This window comes from Micropterus dolomieu, linkage group LG18 (genome assembly GCF_021292245.1).
Source record: "Micropterus dolomieu isolate WLL.071019.BEF.003 ecotype Adirondacks linkage group LG18, ASM2129224v1, whole genome shotgun sequence".
Lineage (NCBI taxonomy): Eukaryota > Metazoa > Chordata > Actinopteri > Centrarchiformes > Centrarchidae > Micropterus > Micropterus dolomieu.
In genome coordinates, this window is record NC_060167.1 from 29,049,303 (window position 1) to 29,076,313 (window position 27,011).

The following is a 27,011-nucleotide window of genomic DNA, read 5'->3' on the forward strand; positions in this document are numbered from 1 at the left end:
ATGTAAGCGGAAATCTTTACCACAAACAAGGCTTGTAAGAACAGACAGTTGGTTTAAATGGAAAAAGTCAAAAAAGTATTTTACTATGACACTATGAGTGTCGTCAGCTGCAGGCAGGAATCACTAATCCTTAGATGGGTTTTAAGATAAATGAGTTGTATGCTTATCACAAAACAACATTTTAACAAATTTTGAGGTTAATGGCTTCAAACATGTGACCTGGAATATTTCCATCACCGGTGAGAGTAGACAACCAGAGGTTTCGTTTAACTGGTTGGAGTTCATTGTTTGTCTCAATCTAATCTTTGGGAAGCCAATTAGGATTATCACTTAACAAAGACATTTTTTTTGTCACCAAATCTGATTTAATGATTAAATAATCGCATTATGGTTTTAACACAGCAGGGTGAATGGCACCAAGTAATCACTGTGACAGCTTTGACTGACAGCACAGATATGTACTGTGCAAAGCCCAAAATATGTACACACACAAGAGCAAGTCTCAGGGTTGCACCACATAGAGGTATAATGCACCAACTCTTTGGAGTTGTCCCATATACTACTTGAATATATTAATAATAAAAAGGAAACGTTTATTAAATGAGAGTTTAAAGCCCCTATATTGTTAAAGTATCTTTCACATTAGATTCATGGAATATGTTTTTGTTTACAGCAAAAAGTTGCTTACAGCCATAAGAATGAGAAACAATTTTCACAATATGGATGAACCACAGGAACCTTGTTCTAAAACATCTAAACAATCCAATGTGCTGTGTTCTATACTATTATTAGGAAACTCAACAAAATCCAGACAGCGTATACAACAATCAAGCAATGCAGTATTTCAAATGCAGTCTGTTGTTTACACATAAAGGGAAGCAATGAGCAATGTCATGTTAGCTTTGTCTGGCCTCGTCTTATTGACTCCATAAGGAAACGCTTGTGTGAGTCACCTCCATAATCACTTAAGGCAGAATGTGTGCGTAGCTATTCTTTTCACAGACAGTATATCCAATACACCACAAAGCTATAACTGAAACTAGTAGTTTTAGACATTTCAACTGGTACCCGCTGTTAAGTAGCAAACTTCTAGACTTGTCATTATATGGCCATACTTCTCCTACAGCAATTTTTTTTACAGTCACAGTGCTTTATTGAGAATAGGATGCGTGATGGGGATCTACAGTATGCTGCTCTATGAAGCAATATTTTTAGTCTCACAGTGACGGTTTCTGTTGTTGCACTTGTCATCACCCCATCAAATCATCTGAACGCGCCAGGCAGGGAAAATCTGAGGTTTGATCTGATGAGCCTCTCCGCCACGGGATGTGGTTTGACTCTGTGAAAGTGAGAAAGAGATTGGGAGAATATGTCAACCCACTCCATCAGCTGGTTGCATTTTTTCACTTTTTTGAAATTCATAACAGCTTCAACTTCTCTGTTTTTCTTACTCTCTTTTTTTTTTGTAACATACATTTTTCAGTAGTCAGTCTCAACATCTTTTCACTGTGTCATTTTGGATCATTTTAATGTCAACATATTATTTGATTTGATAATCTACTGTATTTTCCCTGCGATGGACTGGCGACCTGTCCAGGGTGTACCCCGCCTTTCGCCGATGTCAGCTGGGATTGGCTCCAGCCCCCCGCGACCCTGTACGCAGGATAAGCGGTTGACGATGGATGGATGGATGGATGTAGCTTTTGCCTTCAGGTGCTTCTTGGGAAGTCAACACTGACAACCTATAAATCAGCAATGAATTCACTGACCATTCATGGCGGCATGGTGGTATAGTGATTAGCACTGTTACCTCACAGCAAGAAGGTTGTGGGTTCAAACCCCGGTTGCCCAGGCCTTCTGTGTGGAGTTTAATGTTCTCCCTGTATCCGTGTGGATTTTTGCCGGGTGCTCTGGTTTCCCCCACCTGGTACGTTCTCTAGTCAGTGCCTGGACTGATCAAACTTCAGCCTGGCTGTACAGCTGCCCACTTCAGGGATGGGTTAAAATGCAGAGGATGAATTTTGCTATGTGATAATAAAGTACATTTACATTCTGCTTGGAAGGACAATCCAGAAGACAGATGAACAAATCTAAACCCTAAACTATACATGCTGTAGCATTGACTTGGACAACCATTCATTGCTGTTTGTGGGCATTTGGCCATTCAAACCTCTTCTTCTGTGTACATTTCTGTTTAAGAATGGATGGCTTCAGAGGTACAGGAAATATCACATGTCACAAATATCACAGGATTACTTTAGATTACATCCCCAGGAAACAGTCCTTCCTCAGTCAGATAGAAAGTGAGGGCACTCGTCTATGAAGGAAATTGTGTACTGTAGACAGGATTTCTCTGCTGTAAGGGGAGACATATAAGAAGTTATTGATATGTTGAAAAAACCCACAGCCATACTGTATTTAAAGTCTAAAGATTTTACAATGTTATTACACTAAAATGAAAAATGTTAGACCACAGAAACATGACCCTGCCTTTGGGTCATTTTTGATATTTTACGATGGCCTTTGTAGCTCGGCTGGCCATGCAGTTTGAGAAAAATAAAAAATGATTACAAGAGCCTGCACCCACACAGGGGAAGGCAAGCACGCTGACAGGATCAGCTTTGCTCACACTTGCTCCATTCTAGCTCTCGCTGTCCTGTGTTTCACATTTACTCCCACTTGTTCCCTGAGGTTCAGTTTCAATCCAGCTGAAGCATCGAGCGTCCTATAGCTGTGGTCACATCATCACACATTAACTTAAGTTAATGAAGGGATGGTAATTTAACCTGAGTAGCGGCATTGTTATAAAAATACCGCTTGTTTTAGAAGTTGAGTAAGAGGGTACAATGATCCACTAGAGTAAAATCAAATACAGACAATATGAAATGGTGTGAATTGTCCTTTGACTCATATATTCACACGTTATACCTGTAATAACAGCCGACCTCTGCTTTTGACCCAGAAATAAAGCATCCTTAAGTTAATATGGATCAAAGTAAAACATGTCATGCTTTAAAAGAATCTTAGAAATGTCTCCACTATGTGTAGAAATTTCCTCAGAAACAAGCAGAACATAGCACCTGGCAGTTTGGAGGCATGGAGGAGTCAAAGTAGATTCATGTGAGCCAAAATGGTGGGAAAATTCATCACATCTCTCTCATGGCACCTCATTGTTAATCACACATCCTTTCAGGTCGGGGCTGGAAAATAGCGGTAGAAGAATGTTTTAATATTACAGGAATGCCAACTTTGACACAAAAACAATTCTAAAAGTTTAAGACAGCATGTGATTCTACCAAGTTAGGAGAGGCAGAATGTTGCTTTGCTGCCTGTGTAGGAGGTGCAGGGCTCTGTTTTTTACATTAGTCAGTAAACGAATAACCATTTTCATAAGTAATCTGAATGTATGATAATCAAGGTTTTGACGGCAACGAAACATACCACAATCAACTAATGGTGTTCAAATGTGGGCTGGCTTCTAATCAATGGCAAGGTCAACTTATGCACAGCTGGGCTTTCACAATGTCTGGCTTAGAGACAGCAACAACTGGACGGGACGGTTGGCTAAACATTAAATTGGTTGAAAACTAACTTTTGTAATGTTTCCAGCTGACGCTAGAGAGCTGCTACCATTAGCCTAAGCTCTGATACAGTAGCATGCAGGGCTGAACACAGCTTTTTGTAAAATAACCTGTAACCCCATAAAATAATGCTATATGTTAACTCTTGGCCTTGGAAGTAATGCTAGGTGAGTATGAGGCATGCTAATGTTAACTACTTACAGTAGAGCAGAGACTCTTCAATCCATTCCTAACACTTTTGTTTTTGCGTTTGGTGGTTTTGGAAAAGCTAAGAAAAGACACAGCCATCCAAACTCTTTGTATAGCCTACTGAATATCGCTCTTAGTAGAAACCCAAAAACTTTGTTTAGGAATATTGAGTAGTTTAAAGCTTGGTATGGTTTACAGTTGCTTAGCTATGATTGGACAATCGCTGCTCACAGCGAACAGTCAAAACTGGTGAAGTGTATTTGCATCTGAAATGGCTTTGAATACCTACATCCATCATCAATTACAGTTCAGTTATGGGAACTTGTCAGTAAGATTAAATATTTATTTTTCTGTGATTCCCATTCATTATCAAAGACGTTGACTCTGTAGGTCACACGGTGTGCTCCCCTCTCCTTCACGTGTCCGTTTCTGCTCTCTCTTCTGTTTGCCTGCAGTCTGTTGGACATCCTGCTGACACTATTTTAGCCCCTTTCACAAGGGTGTGCTGACCGCAGCCTGCCTTTGTAGTTTGTATACTAAATGCACAGCAGAGAGGGATCCCTTTTGGGCCCGTGGTTTCCTGAAACAAGCCATCTGCAACTGCTCCGCTCTCTACATCGCCTGAGGAAAGAGGACAGGCACAAATAAAGTGGATTCACATACTGCAGGGACCTCAACAAATTCATTCATTTAGTCGTCATGCTGTGGACAGAATTACTTTAACTCATAAAACCTTTTTATGGGTTCCACGCATAGCAATTAGCATCTCTTTTTGATGTTTGAGAGAGTCCTTTAAAATCATCTATTCTTTCAGAAAGCTATATGGATGCTCAAGGTCAACGCTCAGGTTTCACTTTCTCTCCTTCATTCTTTCTTTCCTGCTTTCTGCCCATTTAACCTAATGACTCATCTTTAGTATGTACATGATGGGGATTCATGGTATTTGATTAGGATGGTGGGAGCTGGTGTTGGGAGTATATGATGAGTGTTTAACCTCCAGGAAGCCCTATCTCTCTAGGAACGGCAAATGTTTCAGTAGCTCACTGCCGGGACTATGCTGGGCTGCAGGACATAAGCCAAGGAGGGTGTTCCTAATAAATCTTCTGGTACTGAGGGTGCTCTGTTAAGTTTCAGTTTATGATGAGCAAAGAACAGGAAATAATGAAAGTGAGAGGAAAAGAGAGTGGAAGAGGGAGAAGAGGGGGAAATGGTGAAAATCCTATTTGACAGGACATGCGCCATTTATCTCCAGGGATTTCAAATGCAATAGAAAAAATTAGAAATGGTGAGTCCAAGGATGCAATAGCACTTATTGAAATGTTTAAATAACTTATACCTGGAATGGTGGAGAGCAGATAATGTTTGCCAATAAGGTTTAAATCCAAAGGGTGATCTCTGCAAAACAATAATGCACACTGCAGATAAAATTGCATTAGTTAAACTTTCATCCAGCTGTGTGACCTGCTCAGGTAGCAGCCTCAGGCAAAGGCAACTGCATATTTAGCAGCCAGAATGATGTATATACCTTACCAGGACTTTTGTTCTCATTATTTTTAATGCACTGCCGCAAACTTTAAAACATTTTAGCTTGAACAACAAATGTAAAAGAGAATGTAGAAGTACTGTATGTAATCTAATCATTTTCGTGGTGTTAAACAAGAGCCCAACACAGAATACAGTATAAAATGTACCATCGAACCAACACTGCTTTCAAACAAACCCATAAATGTGGAGGTTAAGGGCCATCTGTTTGATTCACTGCCCCACGTTGTTATATAAACCTTATATAGCATGTATTATAGCATCAAAATCTTACATACAGCAGTTGACATAGTCATTACTTATGCTTCAACTCTCCAGTCCACTTATAAAGTCAGTCTATTTCGTCAGTCTAAAGCGCAGGCAGCTATTAACTGACAATCAACAGAGGCTGGTGAGCGATAAGAACTGACAGATGTGCTCCAAAACACGGACATTTTCAAATAAACTTGTCTACTGACCTTTTGCCACTCATTATACATTGTAGGTAACAATCACATACATTTGAATTGCTTCTTGAATCCACTATTTTTTCATTTAAAAAAAAACACAGTGTAGAAACTTGAACCTTGAGTCCAAAATTACAAACCCTGTCATTTTGTAGCGCTCAAATTGAGAATTACTTCAAAACCATAACACAACACAACAATTGAAACTCACAAAATGACTGCAGTATAACTTCATGATGCTGCAGCCAAATTCCTTCAGCACTGTTGAAATCAGGGCGGATTATTATAAAGCCAAAACTATAATTGTATCATATTAAAATGGCAATTGCATAAAGATTTCATCACTTTAATAAAAAAAAAAATGATATATTTATATTTAAATTATTTCTGATTTGCTTGGCAAGTCAGGGTGGTCTGAAAGTCTGAAAGTTCTTCTGTTGCTAGGAGAGACACTGCTGTTCAATGTCCTTTAAAAAAATCATTAAGTATAGATCAGAATTAATCATGTAATAATTGTGATTCAAAGCTGAAGAGAAAACAATGAATATCACAAAACATGAGCTCACATCGAGTGCTGCAGAACAGAATATTGCCGCCTTTACCTCTCACCACTGTTTGCAAACTACACTCCATAAACCCCACAGAGCCCGAGTGGCTACAAGAGGCCTGGGCCATCAAATGAACAGATGAATCTAATTACATCATTTCCATCTCATTAGTTTAGAGCTTTTAACCTGGTGATTCCTTCAGGTTTTGTTTTTATCTAATAAGGCAGCCAACTAAGTGCCCTGCAGGGTAAAGGGCAGTTATGAGCTAGTTCAACAACCCCCCTAAAATTACCCAGCTTGCTATGCTTCCCTCAGACATAAAAAAGAGTCAGTTAAATAAGTTTTAATGGATTTATTCAGATGTTTTTATGTTTTGTTGTCAACTACTTATTCAATCAGAAAATCTGCAGGAGTTTGGCGAGGGGAGGCCACCGCAGCACTTGTGTATCGTGACTCTGGTGTTGCCACAGATGATGCTCTAATTATAGTTTTCAAATTTTCATTTAAGGGCACTTTCACAGATCTTTCCCCAACACATCTGATGGAATCTCCCCGGAAAAGCTCTTTGTGTGCTTTAAACGAAACCATGGAGTCATCAAACAGCCATATGTGTCTTTGTTGGAATTATTTCCCAGTTATCATACAGAAACAATGTTACAGAAACACGTTATCATGCAGAAACAATGTCCAAATTATTCAGAAATGCCTGTGATCATTTTAACAAACAATATTCCAGCCTATAACAATAATTATGTCGTCCCCCCCCAGAGATCTGACATTGTAAGTATGAAAGTCAGTCGTTGCGTTGAAACAGGAGAATAGGAGAAAATTGAAAAACGCTTCCAGATGAAACAACACATCTCAGTTTTGTATTATTGTGTGCTGTAGTGCAATCAGTGAAGCAGATTGAGTATTTTCCATACAGGCTCCATGTGGGGCTGCAGATACTGACATCATTCTCCTTTCTCTATCTGGTTGTTATGAAACTGCTGAAATCAACTCCGCAGTGCCCTCTGAACCTGTGGCATCTGTTTTCGATGCTGAGATAAGCACAGTTTTGCACTTCACATTTGGATGATGTCAACACCATATGACACGTTATTCTCTTTTGCACATATAAATACCTTTTAACATAATAATAACGGAGGAGAATAATTGCTTCATTTGTATTCATCCTTTTCAGCTGAAACTGTGTTACCTGTGCTATCAAAATAGAAAATAAAGAGAATTTCAGATCAAATATATCTGTAAAGAGACTTACAACATGAACTTCAGTTAAAACCATCACAGATGTGCATTACAGACTTTTATTACATTTTAGGCTCGTCTTCTTTAGTGTCACTCAGTCCTGCTGGACCTTGTCAGCATGAGCTTTTAGCCATTTCCAGTGTTATAATCAGTGTTTATAAGAGAGCCTGATACGGGTTGGATGTGGCAGCCCAGGGGAGCAGGGACCGGCACCCTCCCATCCTGCCCCGCTGAATGGAAATCAAATGCGAGATTACATCTTCAAACACAACCAAGTAACATTCTACTACACAACCAAATCTTAAGGCCAGAGGAACTCTGTATACTCGCCATATCCTTTCACAGGAATCATCACCGCCTGCACCACCCCCACCCCCACCCCAAAATCACCACCATCCTCAGCCCGCCCCCCTTGCCTCTTGGCAGGAGTGACGACACTGCCGATGAACAAATCATTTCCAGCTCAGGTCATATTCGAGTTGTTTAATCTGTCCTAAGTCCAGATGTGGTCGTCAAATAGCACAACGGCGCCTCTTTTGTTTATGACTATCACGATCATCTCAGAGATGCAAATTCTTCTTCTCTTTGAGGAGAAAAAGAGTGTGCCAATTTTAGACACAAAAGAAATAATAATAATCCATCCATCCATCCATCGTGAACCGCTTATCCTGCGTGCAGGGTCGCGGGGTAATAATAATAATACTGTTAATATAAATATTATTATTATTAATACTAGCGATCTTATTACCTCTTTGCTTAGGATACTGAGGCAAACTTAAAAAAAACAAACAAAAAAAATAAATAAAGGGTGACACAGTTATGTCACTGAATTTGAACACGGAGTTAAACCAGCGGTTCCCTTAAATAGTGTGTTAAATGTCTGTTCCAAGTGCTGTTGATCTCATTAAATATACTGTGACACTTTTACCGGAAGCTCTATAAAAAGGCTAAGACATTTTGTGGGGCAAACACAATAATAAACCAACCTTCTCTCTCCTAAAATGGCTAATATATTTAGAGTTTGACTTGAGTTTAAATCCTCAAACAGCAAGAATGCTTATCTCTATTAATATGATTTGCTGTGTTGTCATTCTCAGGGAGATAGTCTGTCTGTCTGTCTGTGTGAGAGAGAGATAGAAAGAGAGAGATGGCAGTGTTTCTAGGAAAGCTGTGAATGGACTTGAGATGAGCTCATAAGTGGGTAAGAGCTGAGCCATATGGCGTGTAAAACAAAATATAATGGAGAGTCAGAACTGAGAGCACTTAGGGGAATACGACTGGCTGTGCCACTGCAGAGAGATGTGAATGTGTATAATTGTGTGTGTGTGTGTGTGTGAGAATGACGAGTGTGTGCAGTCTTTACGGCAACATCTAGTTGACATAATGCATTCCCTAGCCCCTTTCCCTAACCTTAATCATCACAACTACATGCCTAAACTTAACGCTTACTCTAACCTTAACCTCATTCTAACCTGAACCCTAAAACCAAGTCTTAACCCTCAAACAGCCCTTTAAACTTGTAGGGTCCAGCTTATTGGTCCCCACAAAGCAGGTCAGTCCCCACAAAAATAGTAAATCCCGGTGTTTGGACTCCACGAACATGGTAAAACAAAAACATACACACGGTGAGAAAAGAAATGGAGATTTAACTGAGGTTCAACCTTAAATTGGTGCTACAGTGTAATCTCTGAGAAAGTTCCTCACAAGAGAGTTTGGTTACCATTGGTACCTATGTCTTTATGATGTCAAGAAATGTCTTTGATTACTGAACAGAGAAAATGCTGTAGGTTCTTACATGCGTACATCTAGGATTTTACAAAGTAATCCAACATTACATTGTTTTTCTTGTCTTGCTATAGGGTTGACTGGTATCTATCTATCTATCTATCTATCTATCTGTGATTTTGAGGGGACGGGGGGTCCTCAAAGCCCTTTAGGGGAAAGAATGGAAGACTCACTTGGGACAAGTCATCTCTTATTATAAAATATGTTTCCTTCTCTTTCCTCTGCTTTCATTCCTCTGACATGCAGGGGAAGCTCTACAGGAAATACAATCTGCAAAAAAAACCAAAAACACAAGTTTGTGCAATCCTGTCCGACAACACAGATTTATTGTCCAGTTGCTTTACTTATTTACTGTGGCTTTTTAGATGTATTTTGAGAATGAAGATTGATGAAGGCATATTGCTTGTTTGTCTGAAACTGTTTATATGCAACTGCCTTCTTGTCTTCCACTGTTTTAGATCTCAGTATAGTTAATGTGCCCTAAAGTTAGGGTTACTGTACATATGTAAATACAATAAATAAGATCAGTTGACAAGAAAAGGAAGAAAAGGAGGAAGGATGGCAATCAGGCGGGAAGGAATGAACATAGGAGGGAGACAATAGGGAAACAAATGTCACAAAATGGAAATACTTAGATAATGTACTACTACCTCAAATTTGTACTTTGATACAATATTTGAGTAAATAGTTAATTACATTCAGCCGGTCCTTTGAAAGGCAATAGTGTTGTGGGATCAACATACAGCTGAGGGCGAAATACACTTCATGTCTGTGGGTGATTTAGACACTGATTTGTAAAATTTATATGGTAGAACATGTCTTTTTAAAAAGATGACTTTTTTAAATTTACAAAAAGGAAGTGAAAAGGGAGTTTGGCCTTTCTAGAAAACTAATTTATTTATTTAAGTTATCTTGAATGTTGATTACATTTATAGAAACTTCAGATACTTCCAGTATTGGTTGAGAAATACAATCGAGCATTCTGTCATTTCAACCATTCCTGTAATACCTAGTATTCATTGTGAAGGCTGCATTCTGAGATATTAGGCCTCTACATCACGATGCTACCCGAGTTAACACAGCCAGTAGTGGAATTGGGAGTTTTCACACAATTAATAAGAACATGTTTTTTCAAAGCAGTCTGTGGCTTTGCATCGAGCCATTGGAAGTCTGAGAAAAATTGTGTTATGTCAGAGAAAGCAGAAAGAATCTGATTTGTTTCAGATTATTTCACCACTTCACATCCACCAGAGCACAGAAAACATGTCGGTTTCTTTTAACCATCGTTAACCACGATCATTTCCAAATTATAACAAAGTCGTTTTTGTGTCAGAACCAAACCAAACCTTAACCATAGCATACCGAGGTGTCAGATCAGAAGACGCTCATGTATCGTTCTGTAGGGCAATTATAAACCACATATTTTGTCTTTTAATTTGGGGGACTTGTTGGGATGTTGTGCTGCCTGCCAGATGCTGCATCGGTTGTCTTCACTGCATGACAAACAAGCAATCGTCACACCAGATTCTCATTTTTCAGGTAAGGCTATTATTGCACTGATATCGTGTAGTCCTTTCCTGGCAAAAGCAAACCGTGAAGGTAGAGTGACGTTGTACCGGCACAACATATTACAGGGAGGAGACCAAGGTGAGTGGTTGGGCATACAAAGAGTCAGACAGTAAACACTGGTTTATTTTGACCATTACAACAACCATTCCTTAACCTTAATGAAGTAGTTTTAGTTGCCTAAATTTAATCAAATCCTATGGAGGTGGCAAATGAAAAACTTTCAAACTTTGTACAAATGGGTCATTTTGGAAGGTGCTGTCCAACCTATTCTGTTGTTTTGGTAAGAGAATTTATGTAGCACAGGTAACAGCAGGAATGTAAATTCGGCTCAGTTTCCACTGTACCAAGCCTGGCTCTGTCAGCAGTTAACAACATCCAAACTATTTTCTTGGATTGGAGCCGTCACTCCCCAAAGTCTCTGCCGGTTGCCTGGTAATGTCACACTAACAACAGGACATCAAGAAGTCACTGCTCCTGGCCAAGAAACAGTTCAGCAGATAACACCCCTTCAAACCACAACCTGACGTTTTGATCCATTGTTTTTTTTTTTCTGGATTAAACACACAAAATATAATTGTTTTAATGAGTTAGTTCTGGAGGTGTTGGTAGGTGGACTGCTTGTTACAAAGCTAGGCAAGCGGTTACCTCTTCCCACCTGTTTCCAGTCTTTGTGCTAAGCTAAGCTAACTGGCTGTTATATTTAATGGACAGAACTGAGAGTGGTATTGTATATTATTATCTAACCCTTGGCAATAAGTGAATAAGCATATTTCCCAGTCTAACTATTGCTTTAAACTGTCAGTTTCTTCTCATCATCTTTCTGGTAATAAACAAGAATGGTTTACACGCTGAATGACAATATTCTGATTTCGCTCTGCTCACTACAAAGGATTTTGGTTTGGCCTATCTAATATGAGATGGCTTTCAGATTGGACAGAGCGCTTTCTTTGAATTGAGGCACTACACATAAGTCAACTTAAATTATCAAAACACTAAAGTAGAGACAAGAATGTCACTGACTGCAGGAAAAGGATATATGAAAACGAGCTTGAATGCACATGAACACACACTGTTGCCAACTTTAAATGTTGCCAATAATGCTGTGGTTCCTGCTGCAGTGCTCAGTGTTATCAATAAGTCCTTGGGAAGTTATGGAATAGACTAAATAGTCTAGGTCTGTTTGATATACACTGGTTCTTGTTTTCCTGTTTCCCTTCCATTTGATATGTCTGGTCAATGGCCTCATGGCCAGGTGGATGATCAGACCACATCCAAATATTCATCTCAGCATCTGCCCTCATTTATCAGCTGGCAATTCCCCCACACGTCACACACGCCCTTAAGGGATCTTACTCGGAAATATGACACATTACAAGTTTGCTGCTCTGGTAACAATTCACTGCAAGACTTGTATTTGGGGGTTTGTTCAGACATTAAACACAGGACAAGAAAAGCATAAATTTAAAAAACAGACAGGATTGGAACAAGCTTGGTTAAAACAGTAATCATATTAACAGGAAGATGAAAGGCAAATGTTGAAGGAGCATAGTCGACTCATGAAAGTGTTATCACCTGGTACCAATCAAACTGTCCATGTTTAAGACTCAACCCCTAGCTCTATCTTTGCAAACCCAAGATGGTTTGTTTGGGATATGCAAGACATTCCATAGCTCTACATGTTTACAACCTCAAAATAAATATGGGCTGCTATTCTGTCATTATCAAACCCCCTGCCAATCATTGAATTCCAGACCTTTTTTAACAGAAAGTCCAACTTCTCTCTCAAACACATGAATAGATATGTGATCCAGGGACTTGTTGCATGCTTGTATTTGCAAATATTACCTAAACCACAAGAAGGGTTCAAATGCTACATCTTTAAAAATGTACTTGTAATGGGCTTGTTGACCGATTTACAAAGAAACAGAAAATCTTTCAAAGCATCAACCACGCAGAGAAATGTAGCCTTTTTATTTTTGAGGATAGTTACTGATGACAAGAATTGTCCTCAAGGGGATGGGTGAAAGAGTTTGTGCTGAGCCCCAGCATGTCCCCCCCCCCCCACTTTATGATGGCTGTTTCTAGTTTTGTAATTAAGATGTTTTAATTAGGCTTATCCTTTCAAGATGGGGGAAGCATGACCACAATTGTGCCTCTCTCTGTGAGAGAGCAGAGGAGACACAGGATTTAAATTGTGCCAGTAGAGCTGCGGTCCGCCGACCACAAACCGCCGATGCATTTTGTCTGTCTGCAACACTCAGCAAGAACATCCTCGATGAGGTCAAAAGACCACGCTGAACAAGGGCACATCTTGAATCTTTTCTTTGCAATCACAGCACCTTTTTCAGGAATCAAGTTCACTTACCTCATCATTGTTGGTCGTCCATGTGAATAAACATGCCTATAGGTGAGCCAGAGAGTGTTGAAAAGCACATGAAGCCCTCTGACTCACAGTGACATATTAACCAGGCCTAATTGAATAAACGGATGTGTTATGTGTGTAATGATATGATGACCTAGGTCAAGGCTTTTGTGTGGAGGATGTGTTGTTAATTCTTCCTTCCTTGCCTTGCTCGGGGGCTGCTGCATTGTCTTAGAGAAGGTTTCATCAGCAGAATCTGGCTTTCACTACCACAGGTGGAGGTTAGCCACGGCGGCCTGTACATTGGCTCCATTGCAAGGAAAAAGTAGGAAAAATATTTAGACCTTTACACAAACTACAGGTCCCCTTCCTTACAACCCTAGCAAGACAGCCTGGCCCAGTGTGGTTGCCTTCGCCAGGCTGCTGTAGAGCACATCCCCGACCATGGTGACTTTACACCACCCACCAAATAATAACTCAAGAGATTTTTGAGACACTAGCAGCTCTGTGATTTGTGTCTGTAAACTGCAGCACATGCAAATAAGTGTACAAGAATGACTAAATAAACCTATAATTGAACAGAAAGATATGGTTTTCTTGTAAAACACCATGAATATGGATGTGACCACAGATATTCACATAACAATTCAAGTCTCAAGTTTACTGTAACATAACACACCAAGGAGTGCATTATATACAATATGTTCCTCCCTGGAGTTTCATTACTAGGATAGATAATATGTTGGCAAGGTCAAGGGCAGTTTCATTCACCCACATCTTTGCAAGTTCAGCTATTCTACTAGTTATAGTCATGAGTGCCTGAGTGCTGCTCCCAACATTTCACAATACTGCCTTTCACTTTTGTGGTGTACGCCATAAATATGTAGCTCCACTATTGTTGCATTAATGATCTGTAGCCCACTTCACATCCTTACCTCAGTTATAACCACTTCTAAAGTGTGTAAAACTTTATTCTCCGGGCCTGTTGACAACTTGTCAGGCAAATCAGCAAGGAGAAGGGGAGAAAGACATGTTCCTTGGACTGATAAGAGAAAGGAAAGGAGAAAGATAGATTGAGGAAGTGCGAGGGAGAGTAGAGAGAGGGGATTTATTTACTGCTCTGCTGGAGGAGGGATGGGCTCACAGACCAGCTGCATCTTGTGGGGAGCGTTAGAACAGGAGAAAAAAGGAGGAAGGAGGGGAAAAGCAGAGGAGTCAGATCAGAGATCATCTCTCATTCCCCAGACTCAGCTTCAAAGTCCTGCAAACGCAGCAGGGAGGTAAAGCCACAAAAATGGCCTCCAAAATCAGCCACAGACAGAGACACAGCTTTGGGTCATAGAGATACACAAACTGGAACTGTTCTGCTAAGTCTGTGAAATGAGCAGTCTGGGTTAGGAGGTGAGGAAAGCGGAGGCCGCTACTTGGGAGATTGTTTGTTTTATTAAGTAACAGACAATCACAAAAACAGTAATTTTCCCGCTCTTCTAAATCTACCTGATGACAGGCGTCACCTGGCAGCTTATGAAGCATTCAGGGCTGATTGTAGTAGAGGGAGGGAAGTGATGACAAGAGTGTGTGGCTGGTGAAAGTGTTAGCCTACAGTTCAGACCAACAAGCTGATCACTGGCTGGGGCGGGTACAGCATGTCTTATCAGGAACATGAAGAAACACGTGGAACGCACGTGGAACGTGACGCATATACATAAACATACACCATTTGTGTGATATAATGCTTTATAGTAAAAAAAATTTGAATAGAAAAAAATAGCGCAAACCTTGCTCAAAAAAAGTATCTCTACTGAGCACACCGATCTACATTACCCTTTTCTTCACAAAATCTGAAAAAAGAAATTTCCACAGGTTTTCAACACTGGCCGGAAGCACCGCAAATCTCTTATTTCTAATGAACAGTCCACCTCCTTTGTCAGGCCCTGTGTAATATTCCCACAGTGCATTGTTGTTATTTCACATTCCACAAAGGTATTGTCCCATTTTTGTGCCGAGGTATACACCAGAGGTTTCCCAGTAAGTGGTGTAATGAGGAGGGGTTGACAGGGGTTGACAGAAGAGAATTAGTGCCCGCAGAGTACCTCAGCTGGGGGCAGATGAGGGCCAAAGCCAAGCCCTTTTGTGCCCACCAGCAGGTCCCAGTCACCAGGTCCAAACAGTAAAGAAAGCTTGTAAGTCCCAAGCGTCGGCTGTGCACTCCAGGCTGCAGCGCCAGTACAATTGTCCCACCTATTTTTTTCCATGTTCTCTTCACAAAACCTGAGTTCAAATCCTTGGCTTAGCCTTGTCTTAAATCTGGATCTCACCACTAAACACTTCCTTCTGAAACTCAGTGTGGTGTGGGAGCAAAACGGACAAACAACACTGGGTACGACCACAACGATGTGGAAGGTTTTAGGTTATTTTAAATCTGCTAATCATATTGACATTACCGATGTGAATGGGGGATTTCAAACAGGATTTAAAAGTTACCCTTCCAGAAAATCAAACTAAAAACTCAAACCTATAAGCTCAAATATTCCTATATACGCTCATGTGAACTAATAACCTCTGACTACATCTAACCTCCACTCTCAGAGATTGTTTCCGCCCAGATCCAAATGTCCACCCACAAAGATGAAAGATAATTCCTCTAAACAGCTCCGCTCCCAGGGTGGGAGGCTAAACGAGAACCTGGTGGCGTGGCAGAGACCCAGAGATGCAGATGAAAAGCTCTGTAGGCTGATAAGGAAGCCAGGCAGACTAGATGATGAGAAACCAGAAATATGGGTTGTAATGGGGAATTAGCGATTTACTGGGTCTGCCTGCGTGCTACTGGTACTGTGGTTGGTTTCAGTGACAGACAAGGCCACCTAGATCGAGAGAAAAGAGATTCATTTTGTTCTTAGAAAATAAGAAAGGGACTGCAACCACACTGTTTTTGTAACCATAACGGAAAGGTAGTTAAAGTGTAAACTAACTTGAAGTTACCATTCCCTCCTGGGAAATCGACAGCAGTTTCATATTTGTCCATTAAATATGTATCTGGAGCCAGAGACCGGTTAGCTTAGCTTAGCTTAGTGTAAAGACCGGAAGCAGCGGGAAACAGCTAGCCTGGCTCTCTCCAAAGGGAACAAAATCTGCCTATTAGCACCTCTAAAGCTGACTAATGAAGATGTTATATCTTGTTTGCTTAATTTGTACAAAAAAACGACAGCTTGTGGATTTACCGTGGCGCCACCTTCCGTCGTCTGAGCTAGCTGCTTGGCAATCTCACGGGGGACAAGAAGTTACTGCACCCATCCAAGAATTAGTTAAACACATAACCCCCATAAAACCACAAACTGTTGTTTTTACACTTCAGTTGTTGTACAAATTAAACAAAGAAGATGTAACATGTTAATGAGTGAGCTTTGTAGGTGCTGGAAGGCTAGCCTTTTTTCCCTCCTTCCATTCTGTATGCTAAGCAAAGCTGTCTCCTGGCTGTACATTTATAATTAACGGACAGATTGATATGAATCTTCTCATCTAATTTTCCAATATACGTATTTGCCAAAGTGTCCAGCTTTTTCTGTAAAATCAACTGTGAATGGGTCACTGAATGCTGAGTTTAATGCCTTTACTCGTTTCACTTCCAAACAACTTTGGAGTGGCTATGACTGAACAGACTGGATGTTTATAGAAAGATCTGTCATACCTTCAAAGAGCTTCCCAGCGCAGTCTTCTTTTTAATAACTTTTCATACCATATGGCTGACAATAAGAGCCAAGTGTTCACACCATATGCCTGAGAAAATAGACAAGACAAATGCACAGTGTGAGAAGACCTCATTTTGAGAGAGCCAGAAGAAATGAGAAGGAAAAGTAGCCAGTTAGCAATTTTGATGTTAGATACAACACAGAAATATTAAGCCACAACTAACTCAAAGCAAACACAGAACAAAGACAGGAGGAAGAGGAGGGAAAGAGAAAGAAAGAGGGAAAGCGGAAAATAATTATGTTGCCGCATCTTCGCTGTAAATTCACCCAGAATTCTCACTCTGATCACGTCGCTACTTCTCCAACCTCCTCCCAACTCTCTGTGTCTCTGTCTTCAATCTAACAAGGCTTCAGATCCCCCTGCATGTACACACACACACACACACACACACACACAACCTCCCACTCACCCCCTACGGCTTGTGCTCCTGGCCCCATTGTACCAAACTGATAGCTTGAACATCCAGGGAATGTGCCTTCATCAAAACACTCTCCCATCTAATTAACAGCCTGACTGACAGATAAAAAGGAAAAGGATGAGATGGTCTCTGTTCCCCCCTCTTTTTACTGTATTCTGCCCTACCTTTCCTGCCAGGATTGTGGATGAGGAAGATGGAGCAAAAGTTATAAATGGAGTGAAAGTGGAGATTTTTTCTTGCAGGATTTAGATTTGTGCCTCCTGAAAATGGATTGGTTTGCTGCGCAGATAGTAGGTTAAGTATGTTGACTGAGAGGGCTGTGGTAACCGCTGAGGACACAGATGTCATATGAAATGTGGGGAGATCATACTGTCATTAAGACATGTTTGATTACACACACTGTAAAAAGGTTGCTGTAAATTTTGACAAAAAAAAAAAAATTTGATTTACAGTATCGTTACTGTAATTTCAATTACAGTATCATTACTGTATTTTCATTCACGTATTACTGTATTTTCATTTATTTACAGTATTATTACTGTATTGTCATTTACAGTACTTTCATTTACTGTATGTTTTTCTTAACTTACTTTTTCTTAACTTCCATTAAACAAAATCCACATTTAAAAACCTTTTTTTAACTCACAATCCACTTTCAGGACAGCACTGCAAACCACATATTTCACCCAAAAAGATTACAACATGAACATTTGTCCTTACAATATGCTTTTTAATTGTAAAACATTTACTTATTCAAAGTACAAGGAGACACCTGTGTTCATGTGAAGAGTGATGGCAGGATAAAGACCACAGAAGGTACCTGCAGGATGGTACAGCAAGCACAGATCAATTAAGTGAGCTGAGATTGAAAGGGATTTGGTTTATGACCCAATGCCTGCAAAACATAACATTTTCTAGAAATCAATCCAATAGTTGAGACATGTCATGTCACTTCACACACCAAAGTCCGTTGGATTCATTCACTTGGGATTCTTGTCTGAAGAAAATCTTACAACATTCCATATTGTGATTAGTTATTTTACGCTATATATAAAAATCGTCGCATTCAAAAAAGGGTTCAATCTTCTTTCCTTCTGGTGTTAACATCCATCCCAGTCAGTGTTTTCAAGTGATCACAGAAATCTTTTCATGTGAAGAAATAGCCACTGTTCTTTGAGTTTATCATTGCTGTGTGGGGGTTGGTGATGGCATAGCTCTTACAAGCATATGTGACAGCAAACAGTGGCTTCTAGTAGGGTTCAAGCATTAATCTCGGATCGAGTCCATAATCGTTCTCATCATAGATAAATGCTCCTGCTTCATGGGTCACTGGCCTTGTGCGACACATTGTCGCAAATTTAGTGGCATTTTCTCCCACCAGACTTCATACGATCTCACCCAGTCAGATGTAAATAGTGACATGGCTTTGTAGCCCTTAAGATGAAGAGTCAGCTGGAGAGTTGTCAAGCTGGTAAGATGTATGGTCTTCATGGCCTGTGTGAAGAATTAAAAAAATCTTTATTGTATAATTGCATGCGTTGTTCAGACATTTAAAAGAGTGTATAAACCCAAAGCTGAAATATCCACTACCACAGGAGTAGATGAATACCTTGCTATACAAACATTTTATTTCTGATACAGTCCTATCAGATTTGCTCCAGTACAGGGTATATACAGGAATAAAAAATTCAATACCTTTTAAGACCTTTTTCAAGACCTCTACAACATATTTTAAGACTGACGCGCCACTTTAAGCTATAACCGGTCATGTCAGCAACATTCCTTTAAAAGGGACATTGTGGAGTTTTTAAAAGGAATTTAAATATATTAATAACATTTTTATTGCCTATATGTGACCAGTTTGTAACCTCACCTAAAAAGTGAGGCATCCACCAACTTTCTAAGTTGCCTATAACAGCCTGTATAGGCCTACTGTTTTGTGAAGGTCTGGTCGGATTTTCTGCGAAAATCCATTGTCTTACAAAGTCTATGACATTTATGTGCACAACATTACTGCAAATCATGTGAAACAGTGCGATTTTGTGTTTTAGTTGGTTCAAACTAGATAATGTTAGCATGTTATAGACAACCTTACTGCTAGAAGCCACTTAAAACTACACAACGCTCCTTTAACTTACATTAACTATAAATTGATTTTGAGACTGTAAAACTAAACACATTTTTTTGTAATAACTTTCATCAACCACTGTATAAACACAACATAACAAACATAGGCCAGAAGGGAGCAAAGCTGAAGAGAATAAATTGACTGATTTTACTACTAGTCTGACAAAAAAGGACACTGACAAGCACATCGGCTTTATGAAAAGTTGGACATGCACAACAAAAGGAACTCACACAGCTAATGTTAAATGGCCAGTGACCCAAACCTAAACCTTCCTTATCTTCTCCCCGTTTTCTTCTGCTTTACCGCTTTAGCTGCCAACAACATGTATCTGTCTCTGTCACAGAGTGACCGGAGCACCGGCATATCTCTCGTTGCTCCGGTGACGAGTCCGACTATGTTTTGAACAATTAGCGGTGGGGTGGGGGTTACGGTAGGTTGTTGTCTTAAAAGTTGCATGCACACTGTTCAGAAAGAATTTTTCTGATTGCACGTAGGCTTATCTGTTTGTAAAGGCACATGTGAGAACCCGGTGTGGGCGGAGATAATGAGCAGACTGCAGCGCATACAGACAAGAAAGCGTCACACACCATTTCTGTCTGATTAAATTGCACACTTTTTTGTGGTTATGTAATCGCACGTGACGACATCGCGATTGTGATTGCAATTAGATTAATCGCGCAGCCCTAATATTATTTATATGACGTTACTATATTCATTATAATTTCATATAAAAGTATATTGTATATAGCTATAGCTTACCACTATTATAATATTATTCCAGTTACAGCTGTTTCATTTTGGGGTTGTTGTTTGTGCAAGAAAAATGCTCTACATAGTAGTAAGTCTCTAACTTTTATTTTAAGCAGGCTACTAAGTCGTCAGTAATCATGCCTGTTAATGCAGAACAATGAGTTCAACATTTGAAAAATTTGCTGTAGCCCATCAAACCTTTTGTAAATGTCCCGCTCCATCCAGATCTGTTCACCATCCATATGGTAGTTATCATGTTGGATATGATTTGAATATTTCTGAGTGAGAATGACTGCGGTGCAGTTGAAACAAAGAAATGTAGTTTAAAAGTGAGTTTAATATTAGCTGCATATAGTCATGTGTTTGGACATAATTTCATTAAATATGAAATGAGTGAGATGTTATTAATGTAAAATAGACCTCTAAAAACCTTACTGTCAATTTGAACCTAGACACAGGGCCCAGGAGTCCCGCACACTACCGACTGAGCTAAACGTGCACACGAGTATCCAAGCATTTCAAATAATTTTACTATGCTCTGGCCCGCCATGTAACAGCTTGAAATAAATCTGGCCCGAAGCCAGACTTATTTGCTGACCCCTGCCATATATGTTCCACAAGACACAATGACCAGGGTCCTGTTTCAAAAAACAAGCTTTACAAACTCTGAGCTTAACCCTGACCTCTAAATTGATTTAGCCTTAGGTGGGAAAAGTTTTCGGTTTCAAAACAGCTGATCAGAATTAGTTCAGTCAACTCTGAGTATGTTGAAACTGATAGAAGCTCGTGCACAGTAATTAAAAAAAGCCATCATCAACGGAGCTCCGATACTCACCATGGCAAAGGGTAAATAAAGCCTCCATTTTAATTGGGTGGAGCTATAAATATGAAGGCTGCTGACGCGGACCGTGATAGGCTATTTATGTTAAAACGCAGGAGTAGAGGAAAGATCAATAGGCTACATTAATATTATTACATTTTATTTAGCGTTGCACAATCATTTACCACACTGGGATTTCCTTAATGAATGATAAAGTACTGGAATTCTCCTATAGCCCATCACATTCATTTTAAATAGGCGTCAGCGTTTGTTGAAGGAAATCTCCTCCCGAAGAGGTTAAGTTCACAGTGTAAGTTGCCGGGGTTACTGATCTAGGGTTTATCAGATTTCGGTCTCTGAAACGGAAAACCCAGAGTTTCCCTCATCTCAGGCTTAACTTACTCAGAGTTTGCAGAAAACTCACTTTCTGAAACAGGGCCCAGATATGAGAGACAGTGCAAGGCCACCACAACACTACAGTCAACACAGCACAAGCTAACTTGAAAGTAAAAGAGAGTGGCACTGGTATGGGCCTTGTAAACCTCATAAGCAAAGACAGTAAAAACAACTTCTCAACATCTCTTGTAACCACAAGGCATTATATTCCCTATCAATTTGTTTAGTTTTTATGTTATTTTGGGTGGCCTTTTGTTGCCTTTATTTTTAGATAGTAGCAGCTGTAAGTTAACTTACACAGATGGGGGAGGGCGGGGGTGGGGGGGCAGCAAAGAGCCACGGGCTGGAATCACTGCATCCATTTGAGCTGGTCTAATATTAACGTTACATCTCACGTAATGTTTGTATGGCTTTTTGTTTCCAATGCATGTGTGACTGCAAGCACAAGTCGGCAAACCACAACCGAACCCAGATTTACCCTGGTTTCTGTGCATTTTGACATGGTGATAAAATCTATAACGTTACAGCGTTTATGCAGATAAATTATCTTGTTTGCATAACTTTAAATACGTTGCTGCTTTCTTGACAGTAACTTCTTGAAGTTCAGAGCCCTACATCTTATATTCGTCTGTTTAACCACTGTTAACGTCGGGTAATTGAGTTGATTTTAACATAACATTAACGTTATTACTCACCGTTTGATGTTAAACCACCGTAACGTTTCACCAAAGCTTTCACCGTCCATCCGTCCAACAGCCAGAAAAGACTCCAGGAGAAGGCACAGACGTCGCAAAAAGTTATGTTACACCAACAGACAACAAACTGAAAAAAAAATTAACAAGAGATGACTTAAATCACGACGATACGGGCAAGTTAACATATCAAAGACTCCGAAACTTCGGTCAAGCCAGCCAGCCTCGAACATTAGACGCAAAGAGGTTTAAAGTTAAGAGACCTTAACGTGCCGTGTAACGTTATCTTGCGGCAGAGAAGCATAACGTTATAAACGGTAACATTAAACGTTAATAGAGGTTAACGTTACCGTCTAGCTAGCGGCAGATGAGCATAACGATAATAACGGTAAACGTTAACGGACGTTAACGTTAGCTAGCTATTGGCAGAGGAGCATAACGGTTACTAACGTACAGTCCTAAACACTCTAAAATATTCAGTTAACTTACCCTGTTTTACATCAACCTTATAACGTTAACATTACAAGAGGATGAAACGACCAAATAATGCTAGAAAAGCTGATCTACCTAAGTTAGTTCGCTAATATTTGAATAAACAACCAAGTATAACTAACGTTAACCTTAACAGTTAACTTCACGTTAACATTAATAACCTTTACATTTTATTACAGTGGGAAAAGTAAGTTAACTAGAAAATGTGAAATTTTTACATAACAGTGTAAATATTATAGCTTACTTATGTTTTTGTCGAGTTGTTTTTTTCTCCTTTGTCCTTTTACCGCCACTTCCAACAAAAATATATCCCCTCCCATTGGTCATTTTTTCGCGGGCAGGTTAATTACTGTAAACTGATTTACAGTAGAGAAGAATTACAGTAGTGAGGAAATATTTTTCCATAATTCTTTGCCATTTACAGTAATCTACTGTAAAGTATATATACAGTACTTTACTGCACCTATTACAGTAAAATACAAAAATCAGTTACAGTGTAGTTCTGGCATTTTAAAGACAAAATTTTTTCTTAAACTAATTCTGACTGCTTCAAGCAAAATAACATCCAAGCACCAGGTCATAGTGTAGCAGTAGCATCCTAGGTACATTTGTCATTTTGCAAAAAGGTTCTATAATGAGATGGAGAGAGAGATTAGATAGATATAGATATGTAGAAAATATATGTTGACTGTTAAGTGAATTAATGAAGGGTGGAAATTTGTCTTTTTCTTTTAAATACTCAATTTGGTTTTAGTTGGTGTTTTGTCAAAAAAAAAAAAAAAAAACCATCTCTGGAGGAATTTGAATTTATGACCTCAGCATTTCAAAGATTTTGCCTACAGCCTTGCCTACAAGCATAGGCCATTGGCATGGACCTGACAGAGCTGCTGATGGGCACTGGTCAAATTTAATAAAGTTCCAGAAGAAAGAGAATAAATCTTTAGTGGCAAGAGATCTCACATCACACAACACTGAGAAAGTACTATGAAATTAGCCTGACAACTTTTATTATGCAACTTTTTCATAGAACCTGTTTGAAATTAATGCACTAAGAGGGAAGAATGACATTTTGCTTTCAGAAGTGAAGTTGGGATTACAAAGAGTATTATTATAACTATTTATGATAAAGTATTAGAATGTGGATACCACAGAGATGCAGAGATATTTTGGTGTCCCCTTACTAGCTTTTCCAGAGCTTTCTATCCACTTTCTGTTATCACATGACTAAGATTTCCTACTTGGGTTACTGGATGACAGCTGAACCAATTCCACAACAACTGAACAAACAAACTGTCAAACAACTGTTTAAGTTCAAGAATGAACTTTCCGGCTCAAATGAGCCCCTTAGTAATTGAAGTACAATTGTGCAATGCATGTGGAAGACTGTTTCTTAATGCATTTCATAATTAAGTAATTGATAATATTTGAAATAAAAAGGCATGATCTATAATAAACCACTTCATTTATAGGGCACTTATGAAAACAAAGTACAGAGACACATAAAGATGAAATAAAACACCACAGTGAATGATAAAATGGGCAAAAAAAACCCCAAAACACATTAAAATAAGCAGGGGGGAAAAAAAGAAATAAAACAAGAAAAATACAAAAAACAATGAAATAAACAGACAGCTTAGATAAAGTCAGGATATGCTTTCAGATAAAAGTGTATTTTCAGAAGTGACTTAAAAGAAGACACTGACTCAAACAGCCCAATTTCCTTCGGGAAGTCGTTCCAGAGCCTCGGGGGCCCTGACGGCCTGGACTCAGGAAGAGACAGGAGACTCCTGCCTGAAGATCTCAAACTACACAAAGGCTTATAAAGGAATTAAAAGACCCAAAACATACTCAGGAGCCAGGTCATTAAGAGCCTTAAAAGTAAATTGAAAGATCTTTAAAATCAATCCTAAAACACACAGAGAGCCAATGTAAAGAAGTTAAAACAGGCGTGATGTGGTCATACATCCTGGTTCTGGTCAAAAGCCTGGCAGCTGAGTTCTGTACAGTCTGTAGTGGATTTAAAGTTTTTTGATTTAGACTAGAGAAGAGCCTGTTGCAGTAATCAAGGTGTGAGGGGATACATGCATGCACAACATTCTTCATATCTAAAAGTTAAAATACATCTTTTCTAATATTTCTGAAGTTATAAAAACAGGACTGGTTAGCTTAGTGATGCATTGCTCAAAACATAAATTGCCAAACAAGATACCAACATTTCTCGCAACAGGCTCAATATGTTATGGAGGTGGCCAAGAGATGGCAGCTGAAAAATGTTTAATTGACATCCAGTTTTGTAGATCAGCCAGGAAGTACCGTAAGGAACTCATGCTGAGGTCAGCGGGCTTAACAGGGAGACACAACTGTGTGTCATTTGCATAACAATGAAAAGTAATGCCATGTCTATGGATCACATCTCCCATAGGAGCATATATAGGGAGAACAAAATCGTTCCAAGAATTGACCCCTGAGGCAAACTAACTTATAAGCAGGAAAAAAAAGTTGTTGAAGTTGGTAATAGAGACACGAAACTTCCTATTGTACAAATATGATGAAAACCAGTTCAATGCAGTTCCAGATACACGCACCCAATGAATCAGTCTGAAAGAACGGCAAAATCAATTGTCTCCAAGGCAGCACTTAAAGCAAGAGTAAGTGGCAAAAAAACCCAACACATTTCCCCGAGCACACACAAAACAGAGAGCTAGCGAATCGTGAAGAAATATTCACTGACTTTAACAAAAAGTGTAAATGGGATTACAATAACTTACTGTCCCTTTAAGACCAGAAGCACCAGAGTTGAACACATGCCAGCCTCAACGTTCATTAAAAGGTCATTAGTGATACTGAGAAGTGCTGTCTCTGTGCTGTGACGCTGATGGAAGCCAGATTGGAACTTTTCAAAGATGCTGTTGATCAAGCCGAGGTATTATTTAGGACTGGTTGGACACAGTTTTGAAGTCATCTGGGACACAACCAGTAGACAGCAAGCTGGTCTAAATAGATGGCAAATGGGGTCCAATACCATCCATAACTTTAAAAAAAAATAAAAAAAATAAATAAACTATGTCAAAAGGGCTAGAGTGTACTTTCATCTGAGAAAAAGTTTCTTTGAGATCAGGCAAAGTTGTCAGGGTTTGGTGAATGCAAAGCAGGAGAGAGCCCAAATACAAGGCACTGAGAGCAGAGATACAGTTCTGGGGATTTTAATCCAAAACACCAGGCATGATCAAAACTCACAGGTAGTGGAAACTGGCAAAATCCAAAGTACAGAACTGGTAGTACAGCAACAGGCAGAACACTCTTTATATGCCATGAGCACAGCACAACAACAATCTACAAAGACTGAGGGAAACAAGCAAGCATATATACACAGGATTAATGAGCTGGGAGGGGATGCACAGGTGAGAGAAATGAGACTAATGAGACACAGGCAGGCAGAGGGCTTCAGGAGTAACAGAAGACAGAATACAGGTTACTGAACACTAAACACAGACATTAATTAAGACGCAGAACTAAAACGCAGGGCTAAACCTAAGATACATGACAGAAAACACAGACTGAAAGACCAACAATACAAACAGGCTACAAACAAACCCAGGGACAACAGACTGAGACTTACAGGTTGCAAAAAGGCCAAGAATCAAACAACAAAAACAGAGAGGCCAACCAGAACAGGGCAAACCGAATAATAAGCTTAATAATGAGGACAGTACAGACTAAAGCAGAATGATCAAAATCTGATTAAATAATGAAACTGGCAGAAAACATAAATAGACACCTAGCAGGCAGAAAGAACCCAAGCATGATGGTACAGAAACTAATTCATCAGACAGGAACAGAACTGAACAATAACTAAGGCAGGCCCTGAAATATCAACAGCACAGATCAGACCAGAACAACCACACAGAACAAGACAACCGAAGACAGAACAACACAATATCGAACTAAACTCAACAGAACAGATGACAGGACTAAAATGCAGATACAAAACCAAAACCTCAGACTCATGAACCAAAACCCACAAACAGAGAAACAAGAATCAAAACACAGAGAAGGCATGGCCAAAATAATATAACAGAGACAACCTCAGGACAGGATCGTAACAAAAGTAATAGAAGAAAAATACAGTAGCTCAAGTAATCCCAGAGCTGGTGATCCACATCTAAAAAGGCAGGCTTATAGATAATATTAGAGGTTATTAATAACTCTGTCTCATTCATTCATTCTCAGTATCAAAAAGGCCTAATCCTTTTCTATGTTGTGAGGAGTCCATAATTGTGCCAATTCATCCCATC

General features: G+C 39.5%; 1 long non-coding RNA gene across 5 annotated transcripts; it reads right to left on the reverse strand.

Annotated features, from left to right (window-relative positions):
* Window positions 1-732: 732 nt before the first annotated feature.
* LOC123986773 lies at window positions 733-22,691 on the reverse strand. 5 transcript variants are annotated; one of them, XR_006828972.1, is made up of 5 exons: window positions 22,228-22,680; window positions 18,211-18,932; window positions 16,959-17,047; window positions 9,513-9,609; window positions 733-1,339 (listed from the first exon to the last, which is right to left on the reverse strand). It is a non-coding gene; the product is annotated as an uncharacterized LOC123986773 (long non-coding RNA). The 5 variants fall into 5 exon arrangements; XR_006828973.1 differs by lacking the exon at window positions 733-1,339 and adding an exon at window positions 3,251-4,391; XR_006828971.1 differs by lacking the exons at window positions 733-1,339; window positions 9,513-9,609 and adding exons at window positions 3,970-4,391; window positions 5,107-5,165.
* Window positions 22,692-27,011: the final 4,320 nt, after the last annotated feature.